We start from the raw sequence: 26607 nt of genomic DNA, 5'->3' as shown, positions 1-26607 counted from the left end.
TTTTCCCCTAGGCATCTTTTCCTTTGGCTGGCTATAATATGTATCCTTTTGCTCTAATAAAACCATAATGATAAATCTAATATTTTCCTGAGTCTGTGCGTTGTTCTAGTGAATTATTGAAAATGATGGTGGACATGGGAACCCTTGAATTTGTATGCAGCTGATCTGAAGTGAGGCTAGTCTTTTGGGATCCCTGAACTCGTGACTGATGTCTAAAGAGCAGTCCTGTGGACTGTTCCCTCTGATTTTGCACTTTGGCTTGATCATTGCTGTTGGTGTCAGACGTTTTGAGCAGATTTGGCAGTCTAGAGGATTGTCTTAAACCATGCATTTGACCAACTTCAGGTAAAGGTAAGTAGGGAATTCCATGGGATTGATATATAGATGGAGAGTGAAATTCTATTTCTGGAAATGTTAAGCTGGGGATATTACGCTGGAAGGATATGGTTGACTTGAGGGTGGCTATATGTACTACCTTGTGAGGATAGCTGCATGCAGAATATAGATAGGTAGAGAATAGAATTATGAAATTGAGTGAGAACAATGGCCCTGATAATATTGTTTGAGCCCATGGATTTTCCTGTGCCAGACATCATATGCATGCATGATTTCCCGATTCAGTAAATCATTAAATTTCCTTTTTGCTGAAACTAGTTTGAACTGGCCTTCAGTATTTCAGTCAAAGAGTTTGTCAAATAGCTGTTGCGTGGACCCAGTATTTCTCCTGGAGAATCCAAAGTTCCACATCTATTACTGAATGAAATTTTGATCAAGACTCTCTTTTAAAAAAATTTTTTTAATGTCTATTTATTTTTGAGACGGAGAAAGAGAGACAGAGGGTGAATGGGGGAGGGTCAGAGAGAGAGGGAGACACAGAATCTGAAGCAGGCTCCAGGCTCTAGCTGTCAGCACAGAGTCCGATGCGGAGCTTTAACCTGTCAACCACGAGATCATGATCTCAGCCAGAGTCGTATATTCAACTGACTGAGCCACCCAAGTGCCCCAAGACTGTCTTTTTTATTGTGTAACCCTGATAGTCAGAACCTCATTTCACATATATTTTAAATTTGTATTTATTAGGGAAGAAGTCTTATGAAAACATTTCATTAATAAATCCCACTGATTTATATTATTTATTTAATTATATATTTTTTGGTGCAGAAATTGAGAATAAGTTTGAAAATATAAAGTCAAACAGTTTCTAGAAATATACTTCCTAAATTTTTTTCTTTGGAGCAAAGGAAATAACTAAAAGTGTGGTGTTTTGGTATACAAATTTGAGATTGGAAGCAACATTTTTTGGATTAGAATTATGTGATGCATAAATTCCCATATACAGAAATGTGCCTATTTATAAATTAGTGAATAGAATTTATTCAAGTACAGATTCTAAATACATATGCACATTTAAACATAATGATTGAGTGTGCTTTAATAAAAAGTAATAAATATTTAGAAAATGGAGGAAGGGGTGTCTGGGTGGTTCAGTCCGTTAAGCATTCGAGTTTGGCTCAGGTCATGATCTCATGGTCATGATTTTGAGCTCCATGTTGGTCTCAGTGCTGACAGCTTAGATCCTGAGGCCTGTTTCGGATTCTGTGTCTCCATCTCTCTCTGCCCCTCTTCTGCTTGTGTCCTCTCTCTCTCTCTCTCAAAACTAAGTACACATTAAAAAAAAAAAAAAAGAAAAGAAAATGGGGGAAGTATTATTTTAGGATATATTCCTTTAACACTTAATATTATATGAGGCATTCTAAAAATACAGCAGTGAACAAGAGAGATATATTTTTGCTCTCATGAAGATTAGATTTTAGTGGTGTAGAAAGAACAAAACCTAGCCATGGTCTTAGTCTCTGAAAGAAAACAGTTGATATGTTAGTTTATTTTCAACATATGTGCTTGAGTGATTTGCGTGTATAACACGGTTGGAATTATGCTCTGCATAGTCTTGGATTCTGCTTAGCTTTTATCTTTAATCTTACCTTAAGATATTTAACATTCTTCAAAAACCTTATTTTATAATGAGTACTAAAAGTAAGTCATATTTATTTACCTTGGTAATAATCTTTTTTAAAATTCTAACACTGTGATGAGCAGTGTTGTTTGTGTGTATCTGTCTAGGCCCTGATTATTTCATTAAGATATCTTCTTAGAAATGAACTGAATGGTTAAAAAGACAGGTGTATTTTAAGGCCGCCTGGGTGGCTCAGTTGGTGAAGTGCCTGGCCTTGAATTTGGCTCAGATCATGATCTCCAGGTCCATGGCTTCTGGCCTGCATCAGGTCCTGTACTGACAGTTCGGAGCCTGCTGGGATTCTCTGTGCCCTCTCTCCCTGCCTCTCCCCACCGATGTGCATGTGCACAGGAGAGTGTGTGCGTGCACTCACTCTCTCTCTCTCTCTCTCTCTCTCAAAAAAAAAATATATTAAAGGTTTATTTTAATATATATAATTTTTTCCCTGGGAAAGAGTATTTTAGATTCCTGCCAAAGGAGAGTTAGTAAATGCTTATCTCATTCCACCTTTGCCATCATTAAATTTTGGTGTGCATTTTTTTTTCTAGCATTGTTGTATACTTTTGTTTTTGTTTAAGGATGCTATTCTGCAATATATCTTCTAACTGGTTATTTCAGGCATATAAGAAATGAACTGATTTTTTCTCATGCAATGCCTGTTCTGTATCATTGGTCTGGTTTTGGAGCAGCAACCGAAATCACAAGACACAATGGGCTTCATGCAACTTTAAGTCAATTTAACATTAGGAAAAATACTGATAGATGAGAGAGAAAGAAGATAGAAAACAGCATACACCACAACAACATAGAAGAGGTTTTATGATTTTCAGGCACAGTTTCCCATATCCCAGCTACTTCACGCATGATGTATTCATGGACATTGGGAGATAAGACTGTGTGGGCAGGCCATCTCAACTTAGGGAAGGCATCAGTTTCAGGGGTCCTTCAACTTTTCTTTAAGCTTATTTATTTATTTTGGGAGAGAGAGAGTGCCCATGTATTGGGGCAGGAGCAGAGAGAGAGGGCGAGAGAGAGAGAGAGAGAGAGAGAGAGAGAGAGAGAGAGAGAATCCCAAGAAAGCTCCACACTGTCAGTACAGAGCCCAGTGTGGGGCCCAGTCCCACCAACCATGAGATTATGACCTGAGCAAAAGTTGGACACTTAACCAACTGAGCCACCCAGGTGCCTCATGTAATTCTGGCTTTTAGAGTTCATTATTTTGTGTTTGTGAGTGTTATAGGTAAATAGTCATTTTATGTGCAAATTACGAAAGACATGTTTATATTAAAGCTATAATCTCTGAAACCAATGTGCCTGGGAGCAAATCCCAACTCCTGCTCCTACTTAAGTTACTTTGATTCTCCATCCTTTACCTGTGAATTGAAGACAACAATGGCATCTACCTAATGGAATTGCTTTATCGATTCAGTGAGTTAATGTATGTAAGGCAATTAATTCTGGCACCTAATATTGTATTAGATGCTATTTTATATTCTTGCTCAGTAGTTGCAGCTCTTATTTCTATTTAATGTCTTATTGCAAGGTTAGTTTCCAAAACAATTTAATATAGTGATCTTTGATGATAAGTATACTTGCTCCTAATTCTTGTGGACAACGCTTTAGTGCTCATTGGTAAATAGGTTTATTGTTAAGTTTAAGACATTGTTATTACTACTTATTTTAAACATGTATGTTTATTATATTTGTATATTTTAAAGTTGATTTTGGCCACAAGTAACATATCAACATACTGACTGAACTATGTCACCATAAACAAAAAACACTGCTTTCCTATCCATAGTATTCACTCCATAGTTAAATTGTTTTCCCTCATAATCTGATGGTGGGTTCCAGTAATAGAACTGTACATATTCACATTGAGCAAATGAGAAAAGTCAATTTCTTATAACTCTCTTAAGAGTAAGAAATCTGCTTTCCTAATAAACTTAAGTTTACCTGTTTCTGAATTAATCATTGACTGCAGGAAGAGATTGGCCTAAATTAACCAGGACCTAAATTAGTCAAGAAAGGAAGATGTAATCAGTGGTGGGAAGTCAACCACAATAGTCAGTGCCAGAAGATTCCCCATCATGCCTTGTTTTAAAAAAATACCTCTGTTTATTGATTTTGATCAAATATGCTTCTGCTATCTAATGAAATTTAATTAAATAACTTGGCAAAAATTTTGGCATATGTTAATATATTTATTTCCTAATTATTAAACCATCCTTGCAGTCCTGGCATAAATCCTACTTGGTCATAGCCAATGGTTCATACATAATTCAGTTACATTTGTTATTTTAGTATTTTTGTAGCATCTATATTGACAAATGAATTCTATAAACATATATGTAGGATTGCTATTTATATTGTATATTATATTTTTAATAGCCTTTTGAGATAATTCAATCCCATATCCTACCATTTAAAATATACCTTCTGTAGCTTTTATTATATTCACAGTTATGCATCCCTTGCCACAATCAATTTTAGTACATTTTCTCATTCTAAAAAGAAACCTCATCTTTAGCTATCACCCCCCTCCCAATACACTGTGTCTCTTCCCTCCCACTGGTCCTAGGCAACCACTAATTTGACATCTATCTCTGTAGATTTGCCTGTTCTAGACATTTCATATAAATGGAATCATACAATATGTGATCCTTTGTGACTGTTTTTTTTTCTTAGTATGATTTGAAGTGCTTTCAATTATTTAAAATTAGTATTCTGTATCATTTTAATGTTAATTTCATAAGATTATTTGGGTCATTTTGCACCTTTAAAAATATTTGCATGTAATTTCTATAACATGGGTATCATTTGTTCATTAGAAGTTACAAATAATCAATAGTAAAATCATCTGGCCTTCAAGTGATTTTATGTTACCTTTTCTTTTTTCTCTCTCTCTCTCTGCAGAGTTCAGGAAGTCCCCAAGGCACCTTCACTTCTGACACCAGCTGCAAGTTTGGGTGTCTCCAAGACTGCCTTTTAAAAGTTCATTAGAAGTATTCATAGAATGCCGCAAAGCTGTTATACTCACGGTTCCAGTTTATTACGGTGAAAAGAAACATTAAAATCAACCCAGGCAAGAAATGCATAAGGCAGGATACAGGAGACCCCATCTACAGAGCTTTTACTGGGCTTGGTCATGTAGATATGGTTGACCACCTATGTGACTGAGGTTAAGGTGATGCCGTGTGGCTCAAAGCCTCCCCACGCAAAGCCCCATCACCTCCAACCATAAATCATATTATTAGCCTAGACTATTTGTCATAGCCCATGGTCCTGCTTCCCTCTCTCTCTCTCTCTCTCTCTCTCTTTTTGTATGGATAATGCCCTTGGTGTCAAGTCTGTGAATTCTTTGCCTAGCTTTAGATTTTTTAGAAAAAAAAAAGCTTTTTTTTTTTCTAAAAATTTGCAGTTTTACATTTAAGTCTGTGATCCATTTTGAGAAAACTTTTATATAGTGTGAGACTTAGGTTGAGCAGCTGCCACTACTGCTGCTGCTTCCTTTCCCTCCTCCTCCTCCTCCTCCTCCTCCTCCTCCTCCTCCTCCTCTTCCTCTTCATTCCCTCCTCCCTCTCCTCCTCCTCCTCCTCCTTCTTCTTTCTTAAATTTATGGATGTCCATTTGCTATAGCACCATTTATGGAAAGTCTTCTTTACTCTATCAAATTCTTTTTATACTTTGTCAAAATCAGTTGGATATATTAATGTGGTCTGTTTCTGGGTTCTTTATTCTGTTCCATTGAGTCATGTGTTTGTTTCTCTACTAATGCCACATAATCTTGACTATTATGTATATTACTATAGTAATTATATTTATATACATGTACATACACACATATACACATGCATATATAAAAATACACATAAATGAAAATATACATATAAATATATACTATATAATAAATTTTAAAACCATGTCGACTTATTCCTACCACTTTATTCTTCTTTTTCAAATTCAATAAAGCGATTCTAATTATTTTATCTTTCTATATACATTTTAGAATAATATTGTCTACAAGAAATCTTGCTGGGATTTTGATAGGAACTATGTTATGCCAGTGTATGAAGTAGGGGAGAAATGATATCTTTACTGTGATGAGTTTCCAATCCATGAACACATTACACATTTTCTTCAGATATTCTTTGAATTTATTCATCAGTGTTGTGCAGTTTTCAGTGTATAAGTCCTATATATTTTTTAAGCCATTGTAAATGGAATTGTTGTTTTTTTTTTTAATTTTGGGATTCGCATGCTTATTGCTAATATGTAAAAATACAAAAATGTTTACTGTATATAATGTGACCTTGTTGAACTCACTTAGTTCTTAGAGTTTTCTTTAGGTTCCTTAAAATTTTCTATGTACACAATTCTGTCATCTGCAAACATAGACTTTTTTTTCTGATCTGCATTCATTAGTTTTGCTTACTCAACTGATTAGAATTTATTTTTAGTATTTGAGTAAGAGTGATGGGTGTGGGCCCCCTTAGTTCCCAACCTTAATTTTTTAACCATAAAAATTGTGTTTGTAGTAGGTTTCTTTGTAGATGCTCTCTATCAAGTTGAGAAAGTTCCCTTCTTTGTCTATTTTTCTGAGAGTTATTAGAACATGAATGTATGTTGAATTTTGTCAAATGTTTTCTCTGCACTGATATTCTGTGAGTTTCTTTAGCCTGTTAGATTGCATTGACAGATTGTCTATTGATACTTTATATGTTAAACCACAGATAGTTTTTCTTTTTCAATATTGAGCCAGCCTTTCATCCCCAGAATAATTTCCAGTTAGTCAGGATGTATAATTATTTTTTATATTGGTGAATTCTATTTGTTAATATCCTTTTAAGGATTTTTACACCTATACTCATGAGGATATTGGTCTGTAGTTTTGTATGTGTGTGTGACTTGTCTGTCTGGTTTTGGTATCATGGTAACGCTAGCTTCATAAAATGAACTGGGAAGTGCTCTTTTCTATTCTGTATTTTGGAAGAGATTGTGTAGAACTGGTTCCCTCCCTTTCTTCCTCCCTCCCTCTCGTTCTTTCTTTTTTTCTTTTTCTTTCTTTCTTTCTTTCTTTCTTTCTTTCTTTCTTTCTTTCTTTCTTTCTTTCTTTCTTTCTTTTCTCCTTTTGTTTATTTTGTTTTTGAGAGAAGGAAAGAGAGAGAGAGAGGCAGATAGGGAGGGAGAGAGAGAATCCCAAGAATGCTGCATACCCAGTCTGGAACCTGACACAGGGCTTGATCTCACTATGAGAGACACTATGAGATCATGACCTGAGCCAAAATCAAGAGTCAGATGCTTAATCAAGTGAGCCACCTAGGCACCCCATAACTGGTATTCTTCTTTAAACATTTTGTTGATTTCTATAGTACAACCATCTCAGCTTGGAATTTCTCTTATTGGACTTTAAAAATTATAATTCAAGGTTCTTAATAGTTATGAGGCTGTTAATCTAATATTTCATATTATGTGAGTTGCAGTAATTTGTAAGTGTGTAGAGTTGTTTATTTTTTTCTTATTATCTTTTAAATATCTATGGGATCTGTACTTATATCCTTTGCTTCATTACTAATTTTGAAATTTGTGTCATCTTTTTTTTTCCTTATCATTCCTGCTAGAGCATTGTCAAAGTTATTATTTTTTTTTCAAAAAACCAGCCCTTTGTTTCACTGATTTTTTCCCATTTTTCCCCCATTTTTTATTTCATTAATTTCTGCTCTTAATGTTATTGTTTTCTTTCTTATGGCTGCTTGGATCTTTTTGTTCTTCTTCTAGGTTCTTGAGTTGGTATTGTAGATTATTCATAGAGACTTCTCCTTTCTGATATATGCATTTTATATTATAAATTGCCCCTTTAGCACTGCTTTTACTGTGTCTCCCAAATTTTGATATGTTACATTTTAATTTCCATCCACTTAACTAATATTTTTTTATTCTCTTTGAGAGTTTTTTAACCCAGTTTATTCAGAACTGTTTTATTTGGATTCCAAGCATTTGGAGATTTTCCTATTACCTTTGTTTTATTGATTTCAAGTTTGATTTCATCGTGGTCAAAGAACACACCCTATACATTCAATTATTTTAAATTTGTTACAGTTCATTTTATTGTCCTGGACATAGTTTATCTTTTATATTTTCTATGGGCATTTGAAAAGAATGTATATTCTGCTCTGATTGAGTGGAATGTTCTATGAATATTGATCAAGTCCCTTGGCTTATGGTGTGGTTGAGTCCTTCTGTATCCTTGCTGCTTTTCATTCTAGTTTTTCTATAAATTGTTGAGAGAGGAGTGTTGAGGTCTTCAACTATAATTGTACATTTTTCTATTTCTTTGCATTTCTAACAGTTTTTGTTTTGCATATTTGCAGCTGTGTTGTTTGGTACATACATGTTTAATATCATTAATCTTCTTCGTGGATTGATGCTTATATCATTATATAATGTCCCTCATTGTTTTTTATAATTTTATTTGCTCTGTAGTTTATTTGATCTGCTTTAATGTAGCTACGTTTTTTATTAATTTTTACTTTATATATTTTTTAATCCTTTTATGTTTAACCTATCTACATTCTTATATTTGAAATGAACTTCTTGCAGGTAGAATAGATTTAGGTCATCCTTCTTAGTCCATCCTTCTTAGTCCTTAAATCTCTGTCTTTTAATTAGTGTATTTAGATTATGTAAATTAATGCAATTTTGAATGTTAGGGCTTAAGTGTGCTATCTAACTTTTTTTCTCTTACTCCCTCTGTTTTTTAACCTTTCTTGTCTTTTTCTTGCCTTCTTGTGAATTACTTAAAATTTTTTTAATATCTCACTTTGATTTATTTACAGTGGTTTTGAGTATATCTCTTTATACAACTTCTTAATGGTTGCTGTAAGTATTACATTATCTGTACATATAGCTATCAGTTTGCATTGAAGTGTAGAAACCTTACCTCCTTTTACTTTCTTTTGCCTTCTACCATTTATAATAAAATTGTCCTAAATATTTCCTATATATACATTTAGAACCACATTAGATAGTGTTATACTTGTGTTTGAACCATCAAACAAACTTTAGGAGACTCAAGAGGAGAAGGGAACTCAATCCTGATTATCAGTATTTTTGCTTACTGACTTTACTTCATTCCTAATGTTGCATTATTCCTAATTTAATTATTTGATTTCATTTAGACAATGTCCTTTAAACCACTGAAAAAAATTTTTTCATATTTTATTTTATTTTTGAGAGACAGAGAGAAACAAGGAGCACAAGGAGGGGAGAGGCAAAAAGAGATAGAGACACAGAATCCAAAGCAGGCTCCGGGGGTTGCCCCTGAAACCATTTTTTAAAGAGTATGTCTGCTGGTGATATCGTCTCTTAGTGTTCCTTCATTTGAGAATATAGTGATTTTGCTTTCATTTCTGAAGGATAATTTCATTGAATATAGGATTCTGATTTCAGAACTATTTCATTTTGATACTTGAAAATAATTATTATACCACTTCCTTCTGGTGTCCGTGGCTTCTGGTGAGAAACCCACTGTCATTTGTTTTCCCCCTGTAGTTAAGGTGTCATTTCTCTAGCTACTCTGAAGTTTTTGTCTTGTCTTTAGTTCTCAGAAGTATAATTGTTTTTTCGTCTTGATATGGATTTTTGTTGTTGTTGTTTATACTGTTTGGGTTTGCTTATTATCTTGATTTTTAGGTTTATGTCTTTAGCCAAATTTGGGAACTTTCTTGTATTATTTCCTTAAGTACTTTCTCAGCTTCACCTTCTTCGTCTTCTAACGTGTGACTTTTATTGCACAAATATTAGGTCTTTTGTTATAGAATCACAAATTCTTGAGGCTCTGTTCATTTTTTTTTTAATCTATTTTATCTGTTGTTCTGATTGGATAATTTCTATTGTACTGTTTTAAGTCCAGTGATTACCTGTCACTTCCATTCTTCTGTTGTGCTCATACATTGGGTTTTTTATTTTGGTTATTGTATTTTTTAGATCCAATATTTCCATTTGGTCCTTCTTTAAATCTTCTATTTCTTTGTTGAGATTTTGTATTTTTTGCTGACATTTGCAGTATTTTCTATTTTGTCAAATGTGTTTATAATTATTTCTTGATGCATTTTTATGATGGCTTTTCTTTTTTATATTTAAAGACCTTATTTTTTTCAAAGATAGGTTTAGGTTTACAGCAAAATTGAGAAAAAGGTACAGAGTTTCCATAAACCTCTTGTTCTCATACATGCATAGTCTCTCCCATTATCTATATACCCCACCAGAGAGGTGCATTTGTTACAATTGGTGTATTTACACTGACACGTCATAATCACCCGAAGTTCATGGCTTATATTAGGGTTCACTCTTGGTGTTGTACATTTTGTGGGTTTATACAAATGGCAAGTAAGCATATGAAAAAAATGTACCACATCATATGTCATCAGAGAAATGCAAATTAAAATGACTGTGAGATACTACTATAAGCCTATTAGAATGGCCAAAATCCAAAAACCAAATGCCAGTAGGGATGTAGAATAATAGGAGCTCTCATTCGTTGCTAGTGGGAATGCAAAATGATACAGCCACTTTGCAATACAGTTTAGCAATTTCTTACAAAACCAAGCATATTCTTTTTTTATATTAATTTATTGTCAAATTGGTTTCCATACAACACCCAGTGCTCATCCCAACAGGTACCCTCATCCACGCCCATCACCCACTTTCCCCTCTCCCCCACCCCCCATCAACCCTCAGTTTATTCTGAGTGTTTAAGAGTCTCCTATGGTTTGCCTCCCTCCCTCTCTGTAATCCCCCCCCCCCCACGGTCTTCTGTTAAGTTTCTCAGCATCCACATAAAAGTGAAAGCATAGTATCTGTCTTTCTCTGCCTGACTTATTTCACTTAGCATAATACCCTCCAGTTCCATCCATGTTGCTGCAAATGGCCAGATTTAATCCTTTTCATTGCCAATTAGTATTCCATTGTATACATACACCACATCTTTTTTATCCATTTGTCAGTTGATGGACATTTAGGCTCTTTCCATAATTTGGCTATTGTTGAAAGTGCTGCTATAAACATGGGGGTACAAGTGCCCCTATGCATCAGCACTCCTGTATACCTTGTGTAAATTCTTAGCAGTGCTATTGCTGGGTCATAGAGTAGATCTATTTTTAATTTTTTGAGGAAACTCCACACTGTTTTCCAGAGCAACTTCACCAGTTTGCATTCTCATGAACAGTGCCAGAGGATTCCCATTTCTCCACATCCTCGTCAGCATCTATAGTCTCCTGATTTGTTCACTGTAGCCACTCTGACCAGCGTGAGGTGAAAACCAAACATATTCTTGCAATATGATTCAGCAATTGCACTTCTTGGTATTTACCCATGGGAGTTGAAAATTTGTGTCCACAAAATAACTGCCACATTGATGATTTTGATGATTTTAATAGCTTAGTCTAAGTGCCAAAACTTGGGGGCAACCAAGATGTCTTTCAGTAGGTGAATGGATAAATCAACCATGGTACATCCATACAATGGAATATTTTTCAACACTAAAAAATATGAACTATAAAATCATGAAGAGACATGGAAAAAACTTAAATGCATATTACTAAGTAAAAAAAGCCAACCTGGAAAGGCTACATACATACTGTATGATTCAGCCTATATGACATTATGGAAAAGGCAAAACTGTAAAAACACTGCAAACCTTCGTGGTTGCCAGAGAATGTTGAGGGTGGTAAGATATGTATAGGTTGAACACAGATAATTTTTACAGCAGTTAAAATATTCCTTATGATGCAGTAATAATAGGTACATGTCATTATACATTTGTCCAAATCTGTAGTATGATAGCTTTAAAAGTTTTTTTTCAAATAGTTCTTATATATGTGTTATCACAGCGTTGACATGTATCGATTGTTATTATTATTTTTATTTAATTTACATGCCTCTTAGCATATGGCATATGGTGTTTGTCTGCAGTAAAGTTGTTATTGTCTAAAAGTTTTGTGTCATATAAGGATATCCCTTCCTGGTCCTTTTGCTAGAGAGAGAGTAGGTTTCTTTTGGGGCTTTTTTTTTTTTTCTTTTTTTTTCTTTCTTCCAGTCTGTACCCTTTGGCATTTTCTGGCTTTCAGATTTTTCGGTGCCAAATTTAGGATATATGAGGTGATGAGAAAACCAGGGGAACTCACATTCACATCCTTCTTTCCCATCCAGCCTTCCATCATCACATCTTTTCCCTACTTTACAGAGTGCTTCTATATTTGTTTTACATAGAAGACATTCAAGTTTCTTTAGTTCTACATAGCAGCTCCATATTCTCAGAAATGGAAGCCCACCGTGTCTATTCCAATAGTTCTTTTCTTTTTTTTTTAACTCCTTCTTAAAAGGTAATACCGATCCTTAATCTAGTATCGACCAACAAAGTATATATGAAGATAGATTTCTTTTATTGTGTACTTGGGAGTTGACTGAACCCATATCTAGCTGCAAGATGGGTAGATATACTGAATTTCTAGTATAAATTCTAGTGTCTAGATTGTAGGAATTTACCAAGTTGGGTTTTAAAATTTTTTTTTAATGTTTATTTATTTTTGAGAGAGAGACAGAGACAAAGACAGAGAGACAGAGAGACAGAGTGTGCGTGGGGGAGGGGTAGAGAGAGAGGTAGACAGAATCTGAAGCAAGCTCCAGGCTTGGAGCTGTCAGCACAGAACCCAATGTGAGGCTTGAACTCATGAACTACAAGATCATGACTTGAGCCGAAGTTGGACACTCAACTGACTGAGCCACCCAGGTGCCTCCTAAGTTGGTTGCTTTAGCTAACCTATGATAGTATTGCCTCTTAGCCCCACATTTGATTCTCTGGCAATCTGAGTTAATAGAGTATTTATTAGTTTCCTAAAAGAAACTTTTAAAGTCTCTTCCAGTCTCTTCTCCCTACCATATAAAACTATGAATCATGCCACCAGGATGTAATATGTGACTTCTGATCCTCGTGTATGCTTTGACTTCTCTGTCCTCTTATTTTTTAGGTGCTGCAGGATGTAAAAAGATGTTGAGAAGTTTAAGAAGGGGAAGTGGAAAGGGTATTATGGCTATATCGTATCTCCTTCCAGTCAGTTCAGAATTATCTATATCTGTATCTCTATCTATCTATCTATCTATCTATCTATCTATCTATCTTTTTTTTTTTGCCTGGTTGGATGTAGGCATGTTTCTCCAAGCAAGAGGGTCAGACTGAATGAGAAAGAAACTTTTTTATTCTCTATGTGGGCCATCCTTGTTTTCAGAGTGATGCATGGATCAGTCATTACTTGCTCTGCTCATTTCAGTTTCATTGGTTTAATTGTTAAAGGAAATTCCCCCCAAATTTAGATGGTAGTCAGTTTTAAATGTTACTGTATTTAATCTCTTTCTTTGGTTCCTTATAGGCATTTTAGGAGAAGGGAGTGGCAGCCGGCCGAATGCCACTTGGAACTAAAATCTCCCAGACTAAGCTAGTCTTAAAAGAAATTTAAAAGTAAGTCTAAGTGCAAACAAGTTTTTTAAAATTGAAGTGAATGATTTAAGTCGCTAAAATAATCTCTTCATTTAAAAATTAGGGACATACAAAAATAATTTTATTGTCTGATTTTTTAAACCTTTTCAAATCTGTGAATCAAGCTCCTCTTGGTATTTGAATAGGTGCCATCTGCTGATCTGTAACAGAGCCAGTTTTTGCATTTGGGCCTAAATTTAATACTTAATTCCAATAGATGAAACATGCAGATCATTATAAGCAATGAAGCATTTGCAGGTTTTTAATTTAATACTTTCCTAACACTTAATTTATTACTAGTAATTTACCTAGAGTCTTTAAAGGTACTTGTTATAAATTACCTATACTATTATGTCAGTTAAATAAGAAAATTACTTAAATAAGCTAAAGGTAGGTATCGGTTAGTTATAGATGCATTAAAAATTTTTTTAAATTCCCTTATTTAGAAGTTTCAGCTAGCAACCAGAAGCTTAGAACGCTAAGTATGTAATTCAGCTGAGGGTTTTTACTGATTTGGATTGAGCTTGGTGAAGCTCGTTCATGTGTCTTTGGTCGGCTGTGAACTGGTATGTGACTTTGCTAACCTTGACCTGTTCTCTCATGTCTGGGTCATTAGACTTACCTCTGTTCCACGTGTGCCATTCTCCAGTAGGCTAGCCCAGGCATGTTCTTGTGGTGAAAGGGGTGTGGAGAGCAAGCGCAGAAAATGTACTATATCTTTGGAGGCTTAGGTTTGGAACTGTCAAAATATCACTTCCTTTCACAAGTCACAAAGGTTGACAGAATAGACTCTAGCTATTGATGAACTGCAAAGTAACAACTGAAAGGTTATAGATACAGGGAGGGGTGAATAATCATGGCCACGGATTCAACCCGCTATTTTCGAAACGGATGGAATTGGGATTAAGACCCTGTTTCGTGCCTCCAGACTGGGTTTCTTTTTATGTTACAAACTGTTCTTCCTATTTACCTATATGATAAATTTGAATGTTCATTGGGAAAAAAACATTTGTGACTTAGTGTATGTCTTGGTCCTCAAGTACTGGTCTAGAAAGCTGTGATACAATCGTATTCTCTTTATCTATTGAGTACTAAGTACTTCTTCACAAAATCAGTGTTAGAGGATCTGAAGAAAATAGATTTTATATACTTGGAAATGTCTGGTGTTTTCCAAATGTTATCAGTACAGTGAAATTTTGGAAGGTTAAGAAGAATTATTTCACATTGCTTTACCCATTTATTTCATTTGACTATAAATCTCAGGGAACTAGAGTGATAATATTGGAATTGGATTACTCTGGTTATCATGGTCTTAATTTCACTTTACATCCTCTATCCTAAAAAAAAGTTATTACTATCTAGAAGTGATTCCTTTTGGAAAGCAAGTTACAGGGTCAGATATAAAACTTCAAGGTGTGTTTTACCTCATGTTGAAATTTTTATTACAGACCACTTACCCCTCATTGTTGCCTTTGCCTTTGTGGACCGGGAGATAGATGAAAAAGAGAAAATTGTTATGAAGTTGTGGCAGCTTCAAGCTGTCCTATTTGTTTGTCCCCAGATATTTCTATGCCAGTTCCAAAATGCCCACCTGCCAAAATTAGGCTCGGAAAAATAACTTATTTCATGTTGTGGTTTTTGGAGCAATGGTGGGGTTTGGAGATGATGGCCAAGAAAGAATTCTTGAAGATGTCTTTGGTGCAAAAAGTGATTTTAATAAAGCATGGGAACAGGACCCGTGGGCAGAAAGAGCTGCACTGGGGTTGTGAAGAGTGATGGATTATATACTGTGGAGTTGGGAGAAGTAAAGTCAAGAGGAAGTTTCTTAAAGCCATCCCCATATGCTAAAGAGGATTTACAGATTACTGGAGGCCTAGCTATTGTCAAACCTAGGTTGTTTTTCCCTCAAGCAAAGCATTATAATTAAGATAGTAGGGAGTTCCTAGAGATTAGACTATTGATAAGATTGCCTTTTTCTTGTAATATTGCTAAGATACTTGTAAACTGATACAGACTCAATCAGTTAAACCATTGTTTTGTCCCTTCCTTTGTTCTTGGGCAGTCAGGAGTGCCTGAGGAATACCACACATACTCCACCTGTAGGGCGGAGGGGAGGGGGGGTCAGTGGGGTGGGTTGTGGCATGTCAGCTTGCCTTATGCTCCCTCATCATTTCATATATAACACATGTTTGAAATGAGCAGGAAATGCAGCCAAGATTTGTAAATTAACAAGGAAAAAGTTATTTCTGAAAACATTTGGGAGCCAAGGAAGAGTGTTTGCCTTAAAACATTAGGGCATTCCATTTTTGAGTATATTAAATAATTTTTTCAAAATCTCAGAAGGAACAACATTAACATTTGTTTTTCTGTATATATGAACAATTCTTATTTTAAAAAATTCATTGTTGGGGCACCTGGGTAGCTCATTTGGTTAAGTGCCTAACTCTTGGTTTTAGCTCAGGTCATGATCTCGCGGCTTTGTGGGTTCAAGCCCTGCATCAGGCTCTGTGCTGGCAATGCAGAGCCTGCTTGGGGTTCTTTCTCTCTCCTTCTCTCTCTGCCCCTCCCCTATTTGGGCTGTTTCTGTCTGTCTCAAAATAAATAAATAAATAAGCTTAAAAACATAAAAACTCAATGTCACAAATTAAATGAGTTGTCTAAATGTATAGGATAACTGATATTCTGATACCTGTTAAATATTAATTTTGTATGAAATTTAATTGTGTGTTTCAGTTTTTCCATATGTGAGAAGGATTTCTCTTGATCCGCCACCTGCAAAATAGACAGGGATAGCTAAAGGGATCCAGAACGAGAATCAAATCTCCCCTCTTTAATATAGACCACTGTTTAGCCCTGACTTCTTGATAATTACATTGCTAGGTCTCTTCTAGATAGGGAATTATCTTGTCAACTTATCTCTGTGGATTAATATAATTCAAGGCAAGGAATATTTGCTAGGCATTGTCTGTATAAGACAATGAGATGCTGAGGAGGATAGAGAAGATTTGCAAACTGTGGTTCCCTGACCACAGGAAACTTAAAATCTAATTGAGAATAGGATTTTTTAAATGGGAGGTATAGGCATACTTCAAAGATATTGTGGGCTCAGTTCTGGACTACCACAAAAAAGTGAGTATTGGAGTAAAATGAGACAAATAAATTTTTTTCCTTCCCAGTGCATAGAAAAGTTATCTTTGCACTATACTATAGTCTGTTAAAAGAGCAATGTATGTTCCTTAATTAAACGTACTTGAATTGGTAAAAAATGCTAACTGTCATCTGAGTTTTCAACGAGTCACAATCTTTTTGCTGGTGGAGGGTCTCACCCGATGTTGATGGCTGCTGACTGAACAGGGTACTGGTTGCTAAGGGTTGGGGTGTCTGTGGCAATTTCTTAAAATAAGGCAACAATGAACTTTGCTACATCAATTGTCTTTCTTTCATGAATGCTGTTTGATAGCTTTTTATCTATACTAGAACTTCTTTAATAATTGGAGTCAATCTTATCAAACTCTGCCACTTCTTTATCAACTAAATTTATATAATATTCTAAATGTTTTGTTGTCATTTCAACAATCTTCATAGCATTTTCACCAGGAGTAGATTCCATCTCAAGAAACGACTTAGCTGTTACAGTTTTATCATGAGATTGCAGCAGTTCAGTCACATCTTCAGGCTCCACTTATAAATCTGTTTCCCTTGTTCTTTCTAACACACCCACAGGTACTTCTTCCAATGAAGTCATGAACCCCTCAAAGTCATGAGTTTTGGAACAACTTCTTCTAAATTCCTGTTCCTGTTGATATTTTGACTTCTTCCTATCAACCATGTATGATCTTAGGGACATCTAGAGTGGTGAGTCCTTTCCAGAAGGTTTTCAAATTACTTTCCCAGATCCATCAGAGGAATCCCAGTCAGTGGCAGCCATAGCATTATGAACTGTATTTCTTAAATAGTAAGACTTGAAAGTTGAAATTGCTCCTTGATTCACGGGCTATAGAATGATGTCTTGGCAGGCATGGAAACATTAATCTTGTCATAGATATCCATTGGAGTGATGGAATACCAGATACATTGGTCCTGTGTGACCAGGTACATTGTCAATGAATGCTAATATTTTGTAAAAAATCTTTTTTTTCTGAGCAGGTCTCAGCAGTGGGCTTAAAATAATGAGTAATACAGAGAATAGGCAGAGTACATTTAACATACTTATTAAGGGCCCTAGGATCATCAGAATGGTAACTCAATATTGGCTGCAAATTAATATCTCCAAAGCTAGGCATTGACTTCTCCTCTCTAGCTATGAAAGTCCTCGATGGTGTCTTCTTCCAATAGAAGGCTGTTTTGTCTATATTACAAATCTGTTGTTTAGTGTAGCCACGACCATTAAGTATGTTGGCTAGATCTTGTGGATAACTTTTTGCAGCTTCTACATCAGTACTTGCTGCTCTACCTTGAACTTTTATTTTATGCATATGGTTTCTCTCTTTAAATCTCATCAATCAACCTCTGCTAGCTTCAGACTTTTCTTTGGCAGCTTCCTCACCCCTATCAGCCTTCATATCATTGAAGAGAGTTAGGGCCATTTCCTGGATTAGGCTTTGGCTTAAACGAATGTTGTGGCTGGTTTGATTTTCTATCCAGGCCACTTAAACTTTCTTCATATCAGCAATAAGGCTGGTGGGGTTTGTGTGTGTGTGTGGTGTGTGTGTGTGTGTGTGTGTGTGTGTGTGTGTGTGTGTTTTACCATTTCTGTACTCACTGCAGTAGCACTTCTCATTTCTTCAGGAACTTTTCTTTTGCCTTCACAACTTGGCTAACTGGCACAAGAGGCTGAGTCTTTTTAGGCTTTCAACATCTCTGTCTCACAAGGCTTAATCATTTCTAACCTTTGATGTAAGGTGAGTGACATGGCTCTTCCCTTCACTTGAACACTGAGAGGGTTATCATTCACTTGAACAGTATTGAACATTGTCGGGTTATGGACTGGCCCAATGTCAATATTGTTGTGTCTCAAGAAATAGGGAGGCCTGAAGAAAGGGAGAGACACATGGCATGGCTGGTTGGTGAAGTCAAAATACATACAATTTTACCATCTCCTATGGGTAGAGCTTGTGGTGCCCTAAATGCGATTCTAATAGTAATATCAAAGGTAACTAACTGATCACACAGATCACCATAATAAATACAATAATAATGGAAAAGCTTGACGTATTATGAAAATTAACCAAGAGCCATGAAATGAGCAAACACTGTTGGCAAACTGGCATTGATAGACTTGCTCAATGCAGGGTTGCCACAAATTTTCAGTTTGTAAAAAACACGGTATCGCGAAGTATAATAAAACAAGGTTTGCCTACGTTGTTCTTGCCAGGGTCCCATTTATAGGAACTTGGATTCCTTTGGGATCTTTATAAGCAATTTATAAGGAGACAAAGGCTTATCTAGGTTAAGAATCTCACGGTTGGTTTGTTGATTTCATGATTCCCGACTGAACCCTTGGACATGAAGCCGTATGTTTTCAACCTAACTCAAAATTACAGATTTTGACTTGGCCCTCATAAATTAGAGGGAAAATCTGTTCTGTCATTATGGTGTTTTGCAGCATCTTCCTGGTTGTCTCTTCCCATCATTGTAAGGTGTAGTTATCAAGGAACTGTCAGTCTGGTTGTATGGCCTTTCCCTTGAAATAGAGATGTTTGTTTTTGGAGGTTGCCTATCTCTTCTTTGTGAGTTTTCAGCCCCCTGTGACTTTCAGGTGGGATTCAACATCAATAGACTAGATAAGTCACTAGAATTATGTAGATATTAAATGTTAAGAGAGGAAAGGTGAGCTAGGGTCAACCATTAAGAGTGCAGGATATTACTGGATGAGTGGTTTCTTAAAAGGTAAGGATATCCAAGATACTGAAGAATATAATGAGTCTCATTTAGGACGAAATACATTCTTTAACCTTCAGAAAAATGTGTTTCCATTTCTTATATTTTCCTTACACATCTCCTACTTTTTTTGCATATTGAGTTGCTTTCCATATTTCCATCAGTCTTGACTGCATTTAGAAGAATTCTAATGCTTAGAAACCTTAGTCTCCAGTGAAAACTAATTGAGTAACCAATTGTGAACTGTCAGTGACATCAGAATTCCTTTTATGGCAAACTTATGAATCAATTAAGCACAGAGCATGTTATCCAAATATCCATATCCAAATATCCTTAATTTTCTGCATTAGTCAAAAGCTCAAACCTATTTTTTGTAAGGAATGCTTCAGCATTCCGTTTGATTAGAAAAGGCCTAAATATCCAATTGATTTAATCTAGTTTATCGTCCAAGCAAAACATTAACGTTTCAGGTTCTCAAAGACCCTGAAAGCTCACTTAACAATTACCCATGGCAACTTTGAGACGGACCTAATTATTAAGTCATCTTTCTTGCTGACAAATTGTAATAGAGACAACAGAAGCTTATTTGACCTTCAGTAGACCTAAGTAGACAAAGTTTTATTTTTTAATACTGATAACTCTAAAGACATGTGTATCTTATATAACCAAAACTTGTATTAGTTGAAATACCGAATATATTCCATCTGTGTTCATTTAAACGTTAATCAATTTGTTCCCCATTTTCCATTATTTTCCTGGGACACTGGTGGGGAATCTGAAGTGGGAGGTCCAAGTGGGGAGCTCTTTGCTCCTTGACCTGAGGGTGGGAGTAGTTGGGAGCCAGTGGTACCTGAGGGTTGGAGGATGGTATAGGAACCAGTTTGTAGGCTGCACCCAAGGTGATGCAGAAACAGGAGGAAGGGGAAGGCTGAGGTTCTGCCAAGAAGCCCAGAGGCAGACAAAAGCCCAGAGGGTAGAGAAAGCGGTCTCCCAGTCCTAAAGTCTGTCAGCTTGAATAGATTAGCAGGTGCAATTTTTTTTTTCCACCACCAAGTGGAAATGGGGAGTCCATGTCAGGCCAGAGAAGATAGGGAAGTTCCTGAAGCAAAGGGGGTTCGGCAGCTGCTTGGGAATATTTCTTAAAGTCCCGGTCCTGAGGTAGCCTCACAAGAGACAGTTGGTTCTAATTGTCATCTGCATTTTGTGGGAGCCTGCCAAATGTCTTCTCTCCCATCCCCACCGTGGGCATCAGGAGCAGGAGGAAGGTGAGCCCAAGTCCTTCTCTGTACTCTAAAAGAGATCCTTGAAAATGAAAGGTTTACAAAAATGGGGACCTGGGAGGTGAGCCATGCCAAACTGTCAGAAATGGAAGCAAGTAAAGGGCCACCTTCCACTGTAGTTGGGAAACCTGTGAGTAGGACAGTCCTACTGGATGTCACCCAGGTCCCTCCTAGGAGGATACCCCAGGGATAAGTCCTGGGCTTTTCCACCCATTTCCCAAAGGGAGAGGCTGGCCAAGACAGAAAGAGGAGAATTCCACCGATACCCAAACTGGAGGTCAGGGATCAGGTTCTGCCGACAGCCTTCAGGCATCCACTAAAGAGTAGCCTTGGCCAGGATTCATCAGTTCCTGTTCGGCCTCCGATTGAGGTTTTCCTCAAAGGAAATTGGGATTGCATGATGCCAATGTTCCCAACTACATTGGGGGATCAGATGGGAGGAGACCAAGGATCCTGTCACCAGAGACTTGAGAATGGCAGCCTCGCTGTTCGCTGTTAACTGGCTGAAGGGTGCCCGTTGGGTGGTTTAAGAGTTTTGTTGAGGAGATAAAGAAAAGAGGGGGTGCTGCCTGCTCTTTCCTTACAGATAGGAGATGTTGATATCCCAGACGAGCCCCCATAGTAAGGTTGCAGGGTTTTTTTTTTTACCACAGTACCCGGGATTCGTTGTCTTGCCGCTTCAAAGAATGAAGAGATGGACACAAAATGTGTAGCGGGCACAAGTTTATTAGAGTATAAGTTTAGAAAATAAGAATAGTAGGAAAACTCTCTTTATAGAGAGGGGACATTCAAAAGTGAATGCCCGCAGATTATAGGCAAAGATCTTTGTTTTATAAGGGTCTGGTTAGCACCCCCTTCCCTTCTCCCTCATTCCTTCTCAGATTCTACCATTATTGACTGGACAGCTGTAGGTGCTGGGTTGTCCATTCCTGACTGGCTCAACTCCATTGTGTGAGGAGTCAGGCTGGTTATACTGTCCCCTGTATGACGTAAGTTTTATGGTTTAGCTAGGTATTTTGATTGTCAAATTCCTGACGAGAACCTGAGGGGGAGTAGGTGTGTCTCTTCCATTCTTAAGAGGGACCTTAGGCCCAAGGGGGTTTGCTGTAGTCAAACACTTGCAGCATTGTTCCCAAATAGTGTTTTTCCCCATCTAGGGACCTCAGGTTCTAACCCTTCCCTCTCTGCCATTTTCTCCTGTTTCCCTATTATAGTGGTGCCCTTCCATTTTGGAATTAAATCCCCTTTTTCTTTCTTTCTTTCTTTCTTTCTTTCTTTCTTTCTTTCTTTCTTTCTTTCTTTCTTTCTTTCTTTCCTTTTCTCTTTCTTCCTTCCTCCCTCCCTACTTCCCTTCCTTCCTTCCTTCCTTCCTTCCTTCCTTCCTTCCTTCCTGTCTGCCTGTCTGTCTGTCTGTCTGTCTGCCTGTCTGCCTTTTAAATAAACCGGGTCTTCTCAGTTCTAGTAACTGTCAGATCAGGTTTAGGGAGGACATGGTCGGCATATTCGTTTAGAGATTTATGAATTACCCAGGCCTCAAATGAATAATTTAATAAAGCACTATAGTTTTATCTATTGATAGGTCTACAGTGAGAAAAGTCTTTTATGTACAATTGGTGCAGGAATCCATCCCATTTTCCAGTCACTTAAGTAATCATATGCCCATGGTGTCTTGTTACTATCTGCACAGATTAACAAGCACAAAGATTGGCATATCTGTGCTATTGTCACCATTTCTCTGAAGTTTGCTTCAAGTTGTCTAGTTTAGGCTACTATTTAAAGCAATCAGAACTAGAATTCACATCAATAAAGATATGTCATTGAAACTTTTTTTTTTCTCTCTTAAACCCTCATTTCCAGAGATAGCCAATGAAGACTATTTTGCTTGTAAAAAAAGTCTAATTTTGATTTGGTTTTGGGGTTCCTGGGTGGTTCAGTCAGTTCAGCGTCCAACTTGGGCTGGGGTCATGATCTTGTGGTTCGTGGGTTAGAGCCCCGCAGCACAGAACCTGGAGCCTGCTTCAGGTTCTGTGTCTCCCTTTCTCTGCACCTCCCTCACTTGCACTCTGTGTCTCTACTCTCAAAAACAAATTAAAAAAAGAAAAGAGATTCCAATGTGGAGGCTGGGTGAATGTGCATGTAATGGTTAGCCTATTAATATGGCTGTATCCAGAGGTTGTGCAGTGTAAATTCTTACCAGAGACTCTGTATAAGGGCAGGTCAACAAGGAAGAAGGCATGAGAAAATGAGTGAGAGCTGAGGTAAGTATCCATCCCTTTCCAAATTAAGTCCCATGATTAGAGTGTAAATTTTTCATTTTTGCCCCCTCTCATGGCATGAGGGAAAGATCTCTCCAAAGTCTCCCTGTGTGCTTCCAGAATGCTGACTCACTACCAGGCTTCACAGTGGAGTATGTTCATTAGACCACAGTTTCTCAAACTTTCTGTGCTGGAGTACCAGTTTGCTTCCTTCCCTGCTCCTCCATCTACTGCGGCTGACACTTTCATAAAATACAATGTAAATGAATCACTGAAAAAATGACACACAAAACAAAGACAAACAAAATACAAACCTGAGATTTAAATTACTAGGTTCAAATATTCTGTCAAATTGCAACAGACAAAATACATCAGTGGTAACCTAGTGTGGGGGCAGGAGGAATGAGAAGACTGAAGGATGCATGAAACCTACGGGGAAAAGCTTCTTTTTTGAATAATGAAAAAGTTCTAAACTTGAATGTGGTGACTGAATGCACAACATTGTGAATACACTAAAAGCCACTGAATTGTACACTTTTAATGGGTGAATTGTAGGTAGGGTATGTGAATTAAGTCTCAGTAAAGTGGTGTAAAACAAAAGATTATAGGAGCTTTATTTATAATTGCCAAACCTGGGAAGGAACCAAGGTGTCCTTCCATAGGTGAGTGGATAAATCAACTCTGGTTTCTCCAGACAGTGGGTATTATCCAACGCTAAAAGGGCATAAGCCACTAAGTCATGAAAAGACATGGAAGATCTTTAAATGCATATTACTAAGTGGAAGAAGCCAATCTGAAAAGGCCACACACTGTATAATCATACGATATGAAAGTCTGGAAAAGAAACAACTCTGAAGACAGTAAAAAATCAGTGGGTGCCAGGGATAAGGGGGCAAGATGGGATGAATAGGCAGAACACAGAGGATTTTAGGGCAGTGCAACTACTCTGTGTGACACTACAGTGGAGGACACATGTCATCACACATGCTCAAGCCCATAGAACGTCCAACATCAAGAGTGAACGCTAATGTAAAGTATGACTTTGAGTGATAATGATGTGTCAGTGTAGGCCCACTGATTGTATTAACTGCCCCATGCTGGTTCTGGGCGTTGATAGTGGGGAGAGGCTGTGTGTGTGTGGTAGGGAGGAAGAGGGGCATATGAGAACTCTGTACTTTCTGCCCAATTTTGCTGTGAACCTAAAACTGCTCTAAAACTGCTCTACAGAAAGAAAAAGAGGAGGAGGAAACAGAAGACAGAAGAGGAAGAAGAAGTCCCGAATACCTCACAAGGCTCAGGTCAGTTGGCACCTGTTGTAAAAATTTTTCTGGCCTTCTCTCTTCTCCTTCCTGGGAGAAGAATTGATTACTCTGATTTCTGCGTTTTCATTATGTTCTTATTCCTAATTCCTTTACTGTTCATATCACTTTTCATAGCCATTTACAGGACTCACTAAACTATGACCTGCCCAAGCGTTGAGGTGATACCATATTTTGTTGATATTTCTACTAGAAATACTACACTGTAGAGTTCAATAAAAGTTTGGTGTGTGATGGAACGAGAGACATTTTTATAGCCAGTTTGTATCTTAAATGCAGTTTAAACAGATTTTGCCCGAGACTCTGTTCTACAGGCTTTTTGGAATCCTGAAAATAGCCGTTCCCATGTGGCTCATCCCAGAGATAGTGATGAGGATGGGAAAGAGAGAGCACTGGGGACTGGTCCTAGGAAATGGAAAACATATGAGAATCATTTTTTAAAACTTTTTTAATGTGGGGCACCTGGGTGGCTCAGTCGGTTGAGCGTCTGACTTCGGCTCAGGTCGTGATCTCACGGTTCATGGGTTCGACCCCCACATCGGGCTCGGTGGTGGTAGCTCGGAGCCTGGAGCCTGAATCGGATTCTGTGTCCCTCTCTCTCTGCCCCTCCCCTGCTCACCATCTGTCTCTCTCACTCTCAAAAATAAATAAAAACATTTGAAATGTTTTTTAATGTTTGTTTTTTGAGAGAGAGCGAGAGAGAGAGAGAGAGAGAGAGAGCATGAGCAGGGGAGAGACAGGGAGAGAGGGAGACACAGAATCCTGGAGACACAGTCTCCAGGCTCTGAGCTGTCAGCACAGAGCCTGATTTGGGGCTTGAACCCACGAACCACGAGATCATGACCTGAGCCGAAGTCAGATGCTTAACAGACTGAGTCACCTGGTGCCCCAAACATATGAGAATCATAAACCAATGACTTCTCCTTACTTATCTATATTGAATGTCTTCAAATACAAGCATATCATTGTCCTAGAGTTTTTGGAAAATACTGCTTCTTGGACACAATCTAACCTAGCACAGTATGAACCAGACTTCTATGTGGTGACACAGGTCAGCTGGGAAGATGTCACAGCTGACATGTGAGAACACCTCACTCTACCAAAAGCCATCTCTGCTACCTCGGGATGGCTGCCTGAAATGCTCCTGTGAGAGCTTTATATTAAGGCTTAGGGGTTAGATGTATGTAAACCGTGTGAGATGTATGGCATGTTAAGCTTTGTTATTCATTTATGACTTCCTGAGAGTCGTACATAATCTAGTTCTTGAAAGCAGGTTCTCAGAGGGCAATAGAAGAAACCTATAAAGACTTTGGTGCCAAGAATGAAAAGGAAAAAGTACCTAAGGGGATGATAGAGTAACAACAACAACAAAAATTTTCTTCTAGCATTTAATACACAAAGTAAATATTCGTAGCCACACAACTGCTTTAATTGTAGGACTAGGGTGACTCTTTATTTTAAGAAGTCACTTAATGTTTAAAAGAGAGGTGTTGAGAACATTGGGGATTTCATTGTGAGGGCTCTGCTATTTCCTAGCTAGGTGATCTTGAGAAGTCATTTACCCTCTCTTAGCTTCAGTTTTGTTCTTTGATAAAAGGGGCAACAGATACCTGTCCTGCTTACATCACGGGTGATTGTGAAATCTGCTTGCATCATAGGGTGATTGTGAGGTTGCTGCAAGTAAAATGCTTAAGTGTTGGCAAATGATTTATAACTGATGTTATTAGCATAGATATTGGCAAATCATTTGTATTTGATGTTAGCTGTGAACCTCCCCTACTAAAATCAGTGGAGGTAATTTCAGTGCTGTCAACAACAACAACAACAAAAAAAACCCCAAAACAGGTGTACCATCAATCCCTCATTCCTTTAAATTTTGAAGGCTCTTTGGGGCGCCTGGGTGGCTCAGTTGGTTAAACGTCCCACTTCACTCAGGTCATGATATCACAGTTCCCAGAGGCCCAAAAGGCATCTGAAGGGAGATTCCTTGGGGATGAAAAAAGAAGCTCCTATGCTTCTCTTTAGGGAGAAAAGTAGAAAAGAGAGAGAAGGTCCATTATCCCTGAGAATGACCCCCCACTCCCAGGTGGCATCCCTTGTGCAGGATATGTCAAAGGTTCCTGGTGTCAAAGTGACCGGAGGTGTTTCTTGAAGTTGGTATGACCACCAATCAGCCAACCAAGGACTCCTGAAGGGGGAATGCTACCATCCCCCTGCTTCCCCATTGCATTCTAGATTACAGATGGGTGCCTGTTGTAGGGACCAAAATAATGTACCCTGAAAGCAGTGCCCTAAAAGGCCATGCCTTGAAGAATATGCCCTGATG

At 37.5% G+C, this 26607-nt stretch overlaps 2 protein-coding genes across 3 annotated transcripts in view; both read left to right on the top strand.

Moving 5' to 3' along the window:
- LOC106989185 (spermatogenesis-associated protein 31D1-like) overlaps positions 1-5277 on the top strand; it is a 212894-nt gene extending 207617 nt beyond the window's left edge. Inside the window, exon 4 of the transcript XR_008291233.1 lies at positions 4931-5277. The gene's annotated coding sequence lies outside the window, so the exon portion shown is untranslated. The remainder of the gene's footprint in view (positions 1-4930) is intronic.
- A 7963-nt stretch (positions 5278-13240) lies between these two features.
- Positions 13241-26607, top strand: part of LOC113596134 (spermatogenesis-associated protein 31D4-like) — a 21111-nt gene continuing 7744 nt past the window's right edge. Inside the window, exons 1-3 of one of the 2 annotated variants that reach the window (XM_053205224.1) lie at positions 13241-13529; positions 17271-17402; positions 24190-24260. The gene's annotated coding sequence lies outside the window, so the exon portion shown is untranslated. Of the gene's footprint in view, positions 13530-17270; positions 17403-24149; positions 24261-26607 lie in introns of those variants that run through there. The other variant, XM_053205225.1, reaches the window with a different exon arrangement.

This window comes from Acinonyx jubatus, chromosome D4 (genome assembly GCF_027475565.1).
Source record: "Acinonyx jubatus isolate Ajub_Pintada_27869175 chromosome D4, VMU_Ajub_asm_v1.0, whole genome shotgun sequence".
In the NCBI taxonomy this organism is placed as follows: domain Eukaryota; kingdom Metazoa; phylum Chordata; class Mammalia; order Carnivora; family Felidae; genus Acinonyx; species Acinonyx jubatus.
The sequence above is the reverse complement of the archived record's forward strand: the minus strand, read 5'-3'. Positions and strand labels throughout refer to the sequence as shown.